Source organism: Serinus canaria, unplaced genomic scaffold, assembly GCF_022539315.1.
Source record: "Serinus canaria isolate serCan28SL12 unplaced genomic scaffold, serCan2020 HiC_scaffold_96, whole genome shotgun sequence".
NCBI lineage: Eukaryota > Metazoa > Chordata > Aves > Passeriformes > Fringillidae > Serinus > Serinus canaria.
In genome coordinates this window covers 3044-12621 of record NW_026108210.1, presented here as the reverse complement: position 1 = coordinate 12621, position 9578 = coordinate 3044, and the positions used below count along the sequence as shown (strand labels likewise).

At 50.0% G+C, this 9578-nt stretch overlaps 2 long non-coding RNA genes across 6 annotated transcripts; one reads left to right on the top strand and one right to left on the bottom strand.

Annotated features, from left to right (window-relative positions):
- The first annotated feature begins 1168 nt into the window (after window positions 1–1168).
- Window positions 1169–9344, top strand: LOC127061136 (uncharacterized). 4 transcript variants are annotated; one of them, XR_007780612.1, is made up of 5 exons: window positions 1169–1321; window positions 2863–3023; window positions 7288–7441; window positions 9027–9173; window positions 9211–9344. It is a non-coding gene; the product is annotated as an uncharacterized LOC127061136 (long non-coding RNA). The 4 variants fall into 4 exon arrangements; XR_007780609.1 differs by having other exon boundaries at window positions 1170–1291; window positions 2870–3023; XR_007780611.1 differs by lacking the exons at window positions 9027–9173; window positions 9211–9344 and adding an exon at window positions 7670–7744 and having other exon boundaries at window positions 1169–1291; window positions 2870–3023.
- Window positions 1497–9287, bottom strand: LOC127061137 (uncharacterized). Of its 2 annotated transcripts, none has more exons than XR_007780613.1 (4): window positions 9189–9287; window positions 7648–7742; window positions 5915–6009; window positions 1497–1591 (listed from the first exon to the last, which is right to left on the bottom strand). It is a non-coding gene; the product is annotated as an uncharacterized LOC127061137 (long non-coding RNA). The 2 variants fall into 2 exon arrangements; XR_007780614.1 differs by lacking the exon at window positions 1497–1591 and adding an exon at window positions 5725–5819.
- Window positions 9345–9578: the final 234 nt, after the last annotated feature.

Here is a 9578-nt window from a genome sequence, read left to right as displayed (position 1 = left end):
CAAACCAGCCCAAGTGGGCACTTTTGCAGGCTTGGTCCTGGGAGACATCCTGCGCAATGCGGAATTTTAGGAGAGGGTAGGCTGCTCCGAGCCACAGGCCCGGAAACAACCATCGCTGACCAATTTTTCCTGGAAACATAGATCACCAACCCTGGTTCTAGGCTTCAGATTGCAGGAGGTACTTGGCACTCTCAAACCAGCCCAAGTTGGCACTGGTGCCAGCTTGCGTCTAGGAGGCATAGTTCGCAATGCGGAATTTTTTGAGCCAGAAGGCTGCTCAGAGCCACAGGCCCTGGAAATACAACACCGCCCGTTTTCCTGGAGAAAAAAGACTCACGAACCCTGGTTCAGGGTGTCAGTTTTCAGGAGGTACTTGGCACTCTCAAACCAGCCTGAGTTGGCACTGGTGCCTGTTGCTAACATATTTTATGAAAAATCCTTTACTGAGGATTTTTCCTTTCTTTTGAGCTGAGTAGCCTCAGGAACATCGGTAAACAATTCTTAACTGCTGCTGTGGAATGCCACGGGAAAATCTGTGATTGACTCCGTCAAACTGTTTGCAATTAAGAGCCTATCCCAATTCACCTGTTCGGCCTGTCTCGGGCTGAGAAGACTTCAGTTTACACATTCCTATGCTATTCTTAGCTTAGCCTTGTAGTGAAACCTTTCTCTTTACTCTTTTAGTATAGTATCTATATCTTATATAACATTTTATAATAAATCAAAGCCTTCTGAGATATGGAGTCAACGTTTTCGTCACTTCCCTCATCCTGAGACCTCAGAAAACCCCTGTAATAGGTGCCAGCTTGGTCCTGGGAGGCATCCTGCACAATGCGGAATTTTTTGAGCCAGAAGGCTGCTCTGAGCCACAAGCCCTGGAACACCAACGCAACGCTGCACCTTTTTCCTGGAAGCAGGCCTCACCAACCCTGGTTCTTGGAGTCAGTTTTCAGAAGGTACTTGGCACTCTCAAAGCAGCGTGACATGGCACTGGTGGCAGCTTAATCCTGGGAAGCATCCTGCTCAATGCAGAATTTTAGGAGCCAGAAAGCTGCTCTGAGTACCAGGCCCTGGAAAACAAACACCGCCCGTTTTCCTGGAGAAATAAGACCCCCCAACCCTGGTTCTAGGTGTCAGTTTTAAGGAGGTTCTTGGCACTCTCAAACAAGCCCAAGTAGGCACTGGTGCCAGCTTGGTCCTGGGAGGCATCCTGCGATATGCGGAATTTTAAGAGCCAGAAGGCTGCTCTGAGCCACCGGCCCTGCAACACCAACGCTGCCCCTTTTCCCAGGTAAGCAAAACTCACCAACCCTAGTTGATGGTGTCAGTTTGCAGGAGGTACTTGCACTCTCAAACCAGCCCAAGTTGGCACTGGTGCCAGCTTGGTCCTGGGAGGCATCCTGCAATATGCGGAATTTTAAAAGCCAGAAGGCTGCTCTGAGCCGCAGCTCCTAGAACACAAAAACCGCCCCTTTTCCCTGGGAAATAAAACTCACCAACCCTAGTTCATGGTGTCAGTTTGCAGGAGGTACTTGGAACTCTCAAACCAGCCCGAGTTGGCACTGGTGCCAGCTTGTTCCTGGGAGGCATCCTGCGCAATGCGGAATTTTAAGAGCCAGAAGGCTGCTCCGAGCCACAAGCCCTGGAACAAAAACTTTTCCTCATTTCCCAGGTTTGTAAAAATCACCAACCCTAGTTCTATGGTTCAGTTTGCAGGAGGTACTTGGCACTCTCACACAAGCCCAAGTGGGCACTTTTGCAAGCTTGTTCCTTGGAGACATCCTGTGCAATGCGGAATTTTAGGAGAGAGTAGGCTGCTCCGAGCCACAGGACCGGAAACAAGCAACGCTGCCAATTTTTCCTGGAAACATAGTTCACCAACCCTGGTTCTAGGTTTCAGATTGCAGGAGGTACTTGGCACTCTCAAACCAGCCCAAGTTAGCACTGGTGCCAGCTTGCATCTAGGAGGCATAGTTCGCAATGCGGAATTTTTTGAGCCAGAAGGCTGCTCTGAGCCACAGGCCCTGGAAATACAACACCGCCCGTTTTCCTGGAGAAACAAGACTCACCAACCCTAGTTCTAGGAGTCAGTTTGCAGGAGGTACTTGGCACTCTCAAACAAGCCCAAGTTGGCACTGGTGTCTGTTGCAAACATATTTTATGAAAAATCCTTTACTTAGGATTTTTCCTTTCTTTTGAGCTGAGTAGCCTCAGGAACATCGGTAAACAATTCTTATCTGCTGCTATGGAATGCCACGGGAAAATCTGTGATTGACTCCGTCAAACTGTTTGCAATTAAGAGCCTATCCCAATTCACCTGTTCGGCCTGTCTCGGGCTGAGAAGACTTCAGTTTACACATTCCTCTGCTATTCTTAGCTTAGCCTTGTAGTGAAACCTTTCTCTTTACTCTTTTAGTATAGTATCTATATCTTATATAACATTTTATAATAAATCAAAGCCTTCTGAGATATGGAGTCAACGTTTTCGTCTCTTCCCTCATCCTGAGACCTCAGAAAACCCCTGTAATAGGTGCCAGCTTGGTCCTGGGAGGCATCCTGCACAATGCGGAATTTTTTGAGCCAGAAGGCTGCTCTGAGCCACAAGCCCTGGAACACCAACGCAACGCTGCACCTTTTTCCTGGAAGCAAGACTCACCAACCCTGGTTCTTGGAGTCAGTTTTCAGAAGGTACTTGGCACTCTCAAAGCAGCGTGACATGGCACTGGTGGCAGCTTAATCCTGGGAAGCATCCTGCTCAATGCAGAATTTTAGGAGCCAGAAAGCTGCTCTGAGTACCAGGCCCTGGAAAACAAACACCGCCCGTTTTCCTGGAGAAATAAGACCCCCCAACCCTGGTTCTAGGTGTCAGTTTTCAGGAGGTACTTGGCACTCTCAAACCAGCCCAAGTTGGCACTGGTGCCAGCTTGGTCCTGGGAGGCATCCTGCGATATGCGGAATTTTAAAAGCCAGAAGGCTGCTCTGAGCCACCGGCCCTGCAACACCAACTCTGCCCCTTTTCCCAGGTAAGCAAAACTCACCAACCCTAGTTGATGGTGTCAGTTTGCAGGAGGTACTTGGCACTCTCAAACCAGCCCAAGTTGGCACTGGTGCCAGCTTGCGTCTAGGAGGCATCCTGCGATATGCGGAATTTTAGGAGCCAGAAGGCTGCTCTGAGCCACAGCCCCTAGAACACAAAAACCGCCCCTTTTCCCTGGGAAATAAAACTCACCAACCCTGGTCATTGGTGTCAGTTTGCAGGAGGTACTTGGCACTCTCAAACCAGCCCAAGTTGACACTGGTGCCAGCTTGGTCCTGGGAGGCATCCTGCGCAATGCGGAATTTTAAGAGCCAGAAGGCTGCTCTGAGCCACAAGCCCTGGAACAAAAACTTTGCCTCATTTCCCAGGTTTGTAAAAATCTCCAACCCTAGTTCATGGTGTCAGTTTGCAGGAGGTACTTGGCACTCTCACACAAGCCCAAGTGGGCACTTTTGCAAGCTTGGTCCTGGGAGACATCCTGTGCAATGCGGAATTTTAGGAGAGAGTAGGCTGCTCCGAGCCACAGGCCCGGAAACAACCAACGCTGCCAATTTTTCCTGGAAACATAGCTCACCAACCCTGGTTCTAGGCTTCAGATTGCAGGAGGTACTTGGCACTCTCAAACCAGCCCAAGTTGGCACTGGTGCCAGCTTGCGTCTAGGAGGCATCCTTCGCAATGCGTAATTTTAGGAGCCAGAAGGCTGCTCTGAGCCACAGCCCCTAGAACAAAAAAACCGCCCCTTTTCCCTGGGAAATAAAACTCTCCAACCCTTGTTGATGGTGTCAGTTTGCAGGAGGTACTTGGCACTCTCAAACCAGCCCAAGTTGGCACTGGTGCCTGTTGCTAACATATTTTATGAAAAATCCTTTACTTAGGATTTTTCCTTTCTTTTGAGCTGAGTAGCCTCAGGAACATCGGTAAACAATTCTTATCTGCTGCTGTGGAATGCCACGGGAAAATCTGTGATTGACTCTGTCAAACTTTTTGCAATTAAGAGCCTATCCCAATTCACCTGTTCGGCCTGTCTCGGGCTGAGAAGACTTCAGTTTACACATTCCTATGCTATTCTTCGCTTAGCCTTGTAGTGAAACCTTTCTCTTTACTCTTTTAGTATAGTATCTATATCTTATATAACATTTTATAATAAATCAAAGCCTTCTGAGATATGGAGTCAAGGTTTTCGTCTCTTCCCTCATCCTGAGACCTCAGAAAACCCCTGTAATAGGTGCCAGCTCGGTCCTGGGAGGCATCCTGCACAATGCGGAATTTTTTGAGCCAGAAGGCTGCTCTGAGCCACAAGCCCTGGAACACCAACGCAACGCTGCACCTTTTTCCTGGAAGCAAGACTCATCAACCCTGGTTCTTGGAGTCAGTTTCCAGAAGGTACTTGGCACTCTCAAAGCAGCGTGACATGGCACTGGTGGCAGCTTAATCCTGGGAGGCATCCTGCTCAATGCAGAATTTTAGGAGCCAGAAGGCTGCTCTGAGTACCAGGCCCTGGAACACAAACACAGCCCGTTTTCCTGGAGAAATAGGACCCCCCAAACCTGGTTCTAGGTGTCAGTTTTAAGGATGTTCTTGGCACTCTCAAAAAAGCCCAAGTTGGCACTGCTGCCAGCTTGGTCCTGGGAGGCATCCTGCGCAATGCGGAATTTTAAGAGCCAGAAGGCTGCTCCGAGCCACAAGCCCTGGAACAAAAACTTTGCCTCATTTCCCAGGTTTGTAAAAATCTCCAACCCTAGTTCTAGGGGTCAGTTTGCAGGAGGTACTTGGCACTCTCACACAAGCCCAAGTGGGCACTTTTGCAAGCTTGGTCCTGGGAGACATCCTGCGCAATGCGGAATTTTAGGAGAGAGTAGGCTGCTCCGAGCCACAGGCCCGGGAACAACCAACGCTGCCAATTTTTCCTGGAAACATAGCTCACCAACCCTGGTTCCAGGCTTCAGATTGCAGGAGGTACTTGGCACTCTCAAACCAGCCCAAGTTGGCACTGGTGCCAGCTTGCGTCTAGGAGGCATCCTTCGCAATGCGGAATTTTTTGAGCCGGAAGGCTGCTCAGAGCCACAGGCCCTGGAACAACAACACCGCCCCTTTTCCTGGAGAAACAAGATGCACCAACCCTGGTTCTAGGGGTCAGTTTGCAGGAGGTACTTGGCACTCTCAAACAAGCCCAAGTGGGCACTTGTGCCAGCTTAGTCCTGGGAGGCATCCTGCACAATGCGGAGTTTTAGGAGCCAGAAGACTGCTCTGAGCCACAGGCCCTGGATCACCAATGCCGCCCCTTTCCCCGGAAACAAAGCTCACTAGCCCTGGTTCATGGTGTCAGACTGCAGGAGGTACTTGGCACTCTCAAACAAGCCTGACTTGGCACTGGTGCCAGCTTGCCTCTGGGAGGCGTCCCGCGCAATGTGGAATTTTTTGATCCAGAAGGCAGCTCTGAGCCACAAGCCCTGGAACAAAAACTTTGCCGCATGGCCCAGGTTTGTAAAACTCACCAACCCTAGTTCTAGGAGTCAGTTTGCAGGAGGTACTTGGCACTCTCAAACCAGCCTGAGTTGGCACTGGTGCCAGCTTGGTCCTGGGAGGAATCCTGCAATATGCGGAATTTTAAAAGCCAGAGGGCTGCTCTGAGCCACCGGCCCTGCAACAAAAACGCTGCCCCTTTTCCCAGGTAAGCAAAACTCACCAACCCTAGTTCATGGTGTCAGTTTGCAGGAGGTACTTGGCACTCTCAAACCAGCCCAAGTTGGCACTGGTGCCAGCTTGGTCCTGGGAGGCATCCTGCGATATGCGGAATTTTAAAAGCCAGAAGGCTGCTCTGAGCCACAGCCCCTAGAACAAAAAATCCGCCCCTTTTCCCTGGGAAATAAACTCACCAACCCTAGTTGATGGTGTCAGTTTGCAGGAGGTACTTGGCACTCTCAAACCAGCCCAAGTTGGCACTGGTGCCAGCTTGGTCCTGGGAGGCATCCTGCGCAATGCGGAATTTTAAGAGCCAGAAGGCTGCTCCGAGCCACAAGCCCTGGAACATAAACTTTTCCTCATTTCCCAGGTTTGTTAAAATCACCAACCCTAGTTCTAGAGGTCAGTTTGCAGGAGGTACTTGGCACTCTCACACAAGCCCAAGTGGGCACTTTTGCAAGCTTGGTTGTTGGAGACATCCTGCGCAATGCGGAATTTTAGGAGAGAGTAGGCTGCTCCGAGCCACAGGCCCGGAAACAACCAACGCTGCCAATTATTCCTGGAAACATAGCTCACCAACCCTCGTTCTAGGCTTCAGATTGCAGGAGGTACTTTGTACTCTCAAACCAGCCCAAGTTGGCACTGGTGCCAGCTTGCGTCTAGGAGGCATAGTTCGCAATGCGGAATTTTTTGAGCCAGAAGGCTGCTCAGAGCCACAGGCCCTGGAAATACAACACCGCCCGTTTTCCTGGAGAAACAAGACTCACCAACCCTGGTTCTAGGGGTCAGTTTGCAGGAGGTACTTGGCACTCTCAAACAAGCCCAAGTTGGCACTGGTGCCTGTTGCTAACATATTTTATGAAAAATCCTTTACTTAGGATTTTTCCTTTCTTTTGAGCTGAGTAGCCTCAGGAACATCGGTAAACAATTCTTATCTGCTGCTGTGGAATGCCACGGGAAAATCTGTGATTGACTCCGTCAAACTGTTTGCAATTAAGAGCCTATCCCAATTCACCTGTTCGGCCTGTCTCGGGCTGAGAAGACTTCAGTTTACACATTCCTATGCTATTCTTAGCTTAGCCTTGTAGTGAAACCTTTCTCTTTACTCTTTTAGTATAGTATCTATATCTTATATAACATTTTATAATAAATCAAAGCCTTCTGAGATATGGAGTCAACGTTTTCGTCTCTTCCCTCATCCTGAGACCTCAGAAAACCCCTGTAATAGGTGCCAGCTTGGTCCTGGGAGGCATCCTGCACAATGCGGAATTTTTTGAGCCAGAAGGCTGCTCTGAGCCACAAGCCCTGGAAAACCAACGCAACGCTGCACCTTTTTCCTGGAAGCAAGACTCACCAACCCTGGTTCTTGGAGTCAGTTTTCAGAAGGTACTTGGCACTCTCAAAGCAGCGTGACATGGCACTGGTGGCAGCTTAATCCTGGGAGGCATCCTGCTCAATGCAGAATTTTAGGAGCCAGAAAGCTGCTCTGAGTACCAGCCCCTGGAACACAAACACCGCCCGTTTTCCTGGAGAAAGAAGACGCCCCAACCCTGGTTCTAGGTGTCAGTTTTCAGGAGGTACTTGGCACTCTCAAACCAGCCCAAGTTGGCACTGGTGCCAGCTTGGTCCTGGGAGGCATCCTGCGATATGCGGAATTTTAGGAGCCAGAAGGCTGCTCTGAGCCACCGGCCCTGCAACACCAACGCTGCCCCTTTTCCCAGGTAAGCAAAACTCACCAACCCTAGTTGATGGTGTCAGTTTGCAGGAGGTACTTGGCACTCTCAAACCAGCGTGACATGGCACTGGTGGCAGCTTGGTCCTGGGAGGCATCCTGCGATATGCGGAATTTTAAAAGCCAGAAGGCTGCTCTGAGCCACAGCCCCTAGAACACAAAAACCGCCCCTTTTCCCTGGGAAATAAAACTCACCAACCCTAGTTGATGGTGTCAGTTTGCAGGAGGTACTTGGCACTCTCAAACCAGCCCAAGTTGGCACTGGTGCCAGCTTGGTCCTGGGAGGCATCCTGCGCAATGCGGAATTTTAAGAGCCAGAAGGCTGCTCCGAGCCACAAGCCCTGGAACAAAAACTTTCCTCATTTCCCAGGTTTGTAAAAATCACCAGCCCTAGTTCATGGTGTCAGTTTGCAGGAGGTACTTGGCACTCTCACACAAGCCCAAGTGGGCACTTTTGCAAGCTTGGTCCTGGGAGACATCCTGCGCAATGCGGAATTTTAGGAGAGAGTAGGCTGCTCCGAGCCACAGGCCCGGAAACAACCAACGCTGCCAATTTTCCCTGGAAACATAGCTCACCAACCCTGGTTCCAAGCTTCAGATTGCAGGAGGTACTTGGCACTCTCAAACCAGCCCAAGTTGGCACTGGTGCCAGCTTGCGTCTAGGAGGCATAGTTCGCAATGCGGAATTTTTTGAGCCAGAAGGCTGCTCAGAGCCACAGGCCCTGGAAATACAACACCGCCCGTTTTCCTGGAGAAACAAGACTCACCAACCCTAGTTCTAGGAGTCAGTTTGCAGGAGGTACTTGGCACTCTCAAACAAGCCCAAGTTGGCACTGGTGCCTGTTGCTAACATATTTTATGAAAAATCCTTTACTTAGGATTTTTCCTTTCTTTTGAGCTGAGTAGCCTCAGGAACATCGGTAAACAATTCTTATCTGCTGCTGTGGAATGCCACGGGAAAATCTGTGATTGACTCCGTCAAACTGTTTGCAATTAAGAGCCTATCCCAATTCACCTGTTCGGCCTGTCTCGGGCTGAGAAGACTTCAGTTTACACATTCCTATGCTATTCTTAGCTTAGCCTTGTAGTGAAACCTTTCTCTTTACTCTTTTAGTATAGTATCTATATCTTATATAACATTTTATAATAAATCAAAGCCTTCTGAGATATGGAGTCAACGTTTTCGTCTCTTCCCTCATCCTGAGACCTCAGAAAACCCCTGTAATAGGTGCCAGCTTGGTCCTGGGAGGCATCCTGCACAATGCGGAATTTTTTGAGCCAGAAGGCTGCTCTGAGCCACAAGCCCTGGAACACCAACGCAACGCTGCACCTTTTTCCTGGAAGAAAGACTCACCAACCCTGGTTCTTGGAGTCAGTTTTCAGAAGGAACTTGGCACTCTCAAAGCAGCGTGACATGGCACTGGTGGCAGCTTAATCCTGGAAGGCATCCTGCGATATGCGGAATTTTAGGAGCCAGAAAGCTACTCTAAGTACCAGGCTCTGGAACACAAACACCGCCCGTTTTCCTGGAGAAATAGGACTCCCCAACGCTGGTTCTACGTGTTAGTTTTAAGGAGGTACTTGGCACTCTCAAACCAGCCCAAGTTGGCACTGGTGCCAGCTTGGTCCTGGGAGGCATCCTGCGATATGCGGAATTTTAAAAGCCAGAAGGCTGCTCTGAGCCACCGGCCCTGCAACACCAACGCTGCCCCTTTTCCCAGGTAAGCAAAACTCACCAACCCTAGTTGATGGTGTCAGTTTGCAGGAGGTACTTGGCACTCTCAAACCAGCCCAAGTTGGCACTGGTGCCAGCTTGGTCCTGGGAGGCATCCTGCGATATGCGGAATTTTAGGAGCCAGAAGGCTGCTCTGAGCCACCGGCCCTAGAACACAAAAACCGCCCCTTTTCCCTGGGAAATAAAACTCACCAACCCTAGTTGATGGTGTCAGTTTGCAGGAGGTACTTGGCACTCTCAAACCAGCCCAAGTTGGCACTGGTGCCAGCTTGGGTCTGGAGGCATCCTGCGCAATGCGGAATTTTAAGAGCCAGAAGGCTGCTCCGAGCCACAAGCCCTGGAACAAAAACTTTTCCTCATTTCCCAGGTTTGTAAAAATCACCAACCCTAG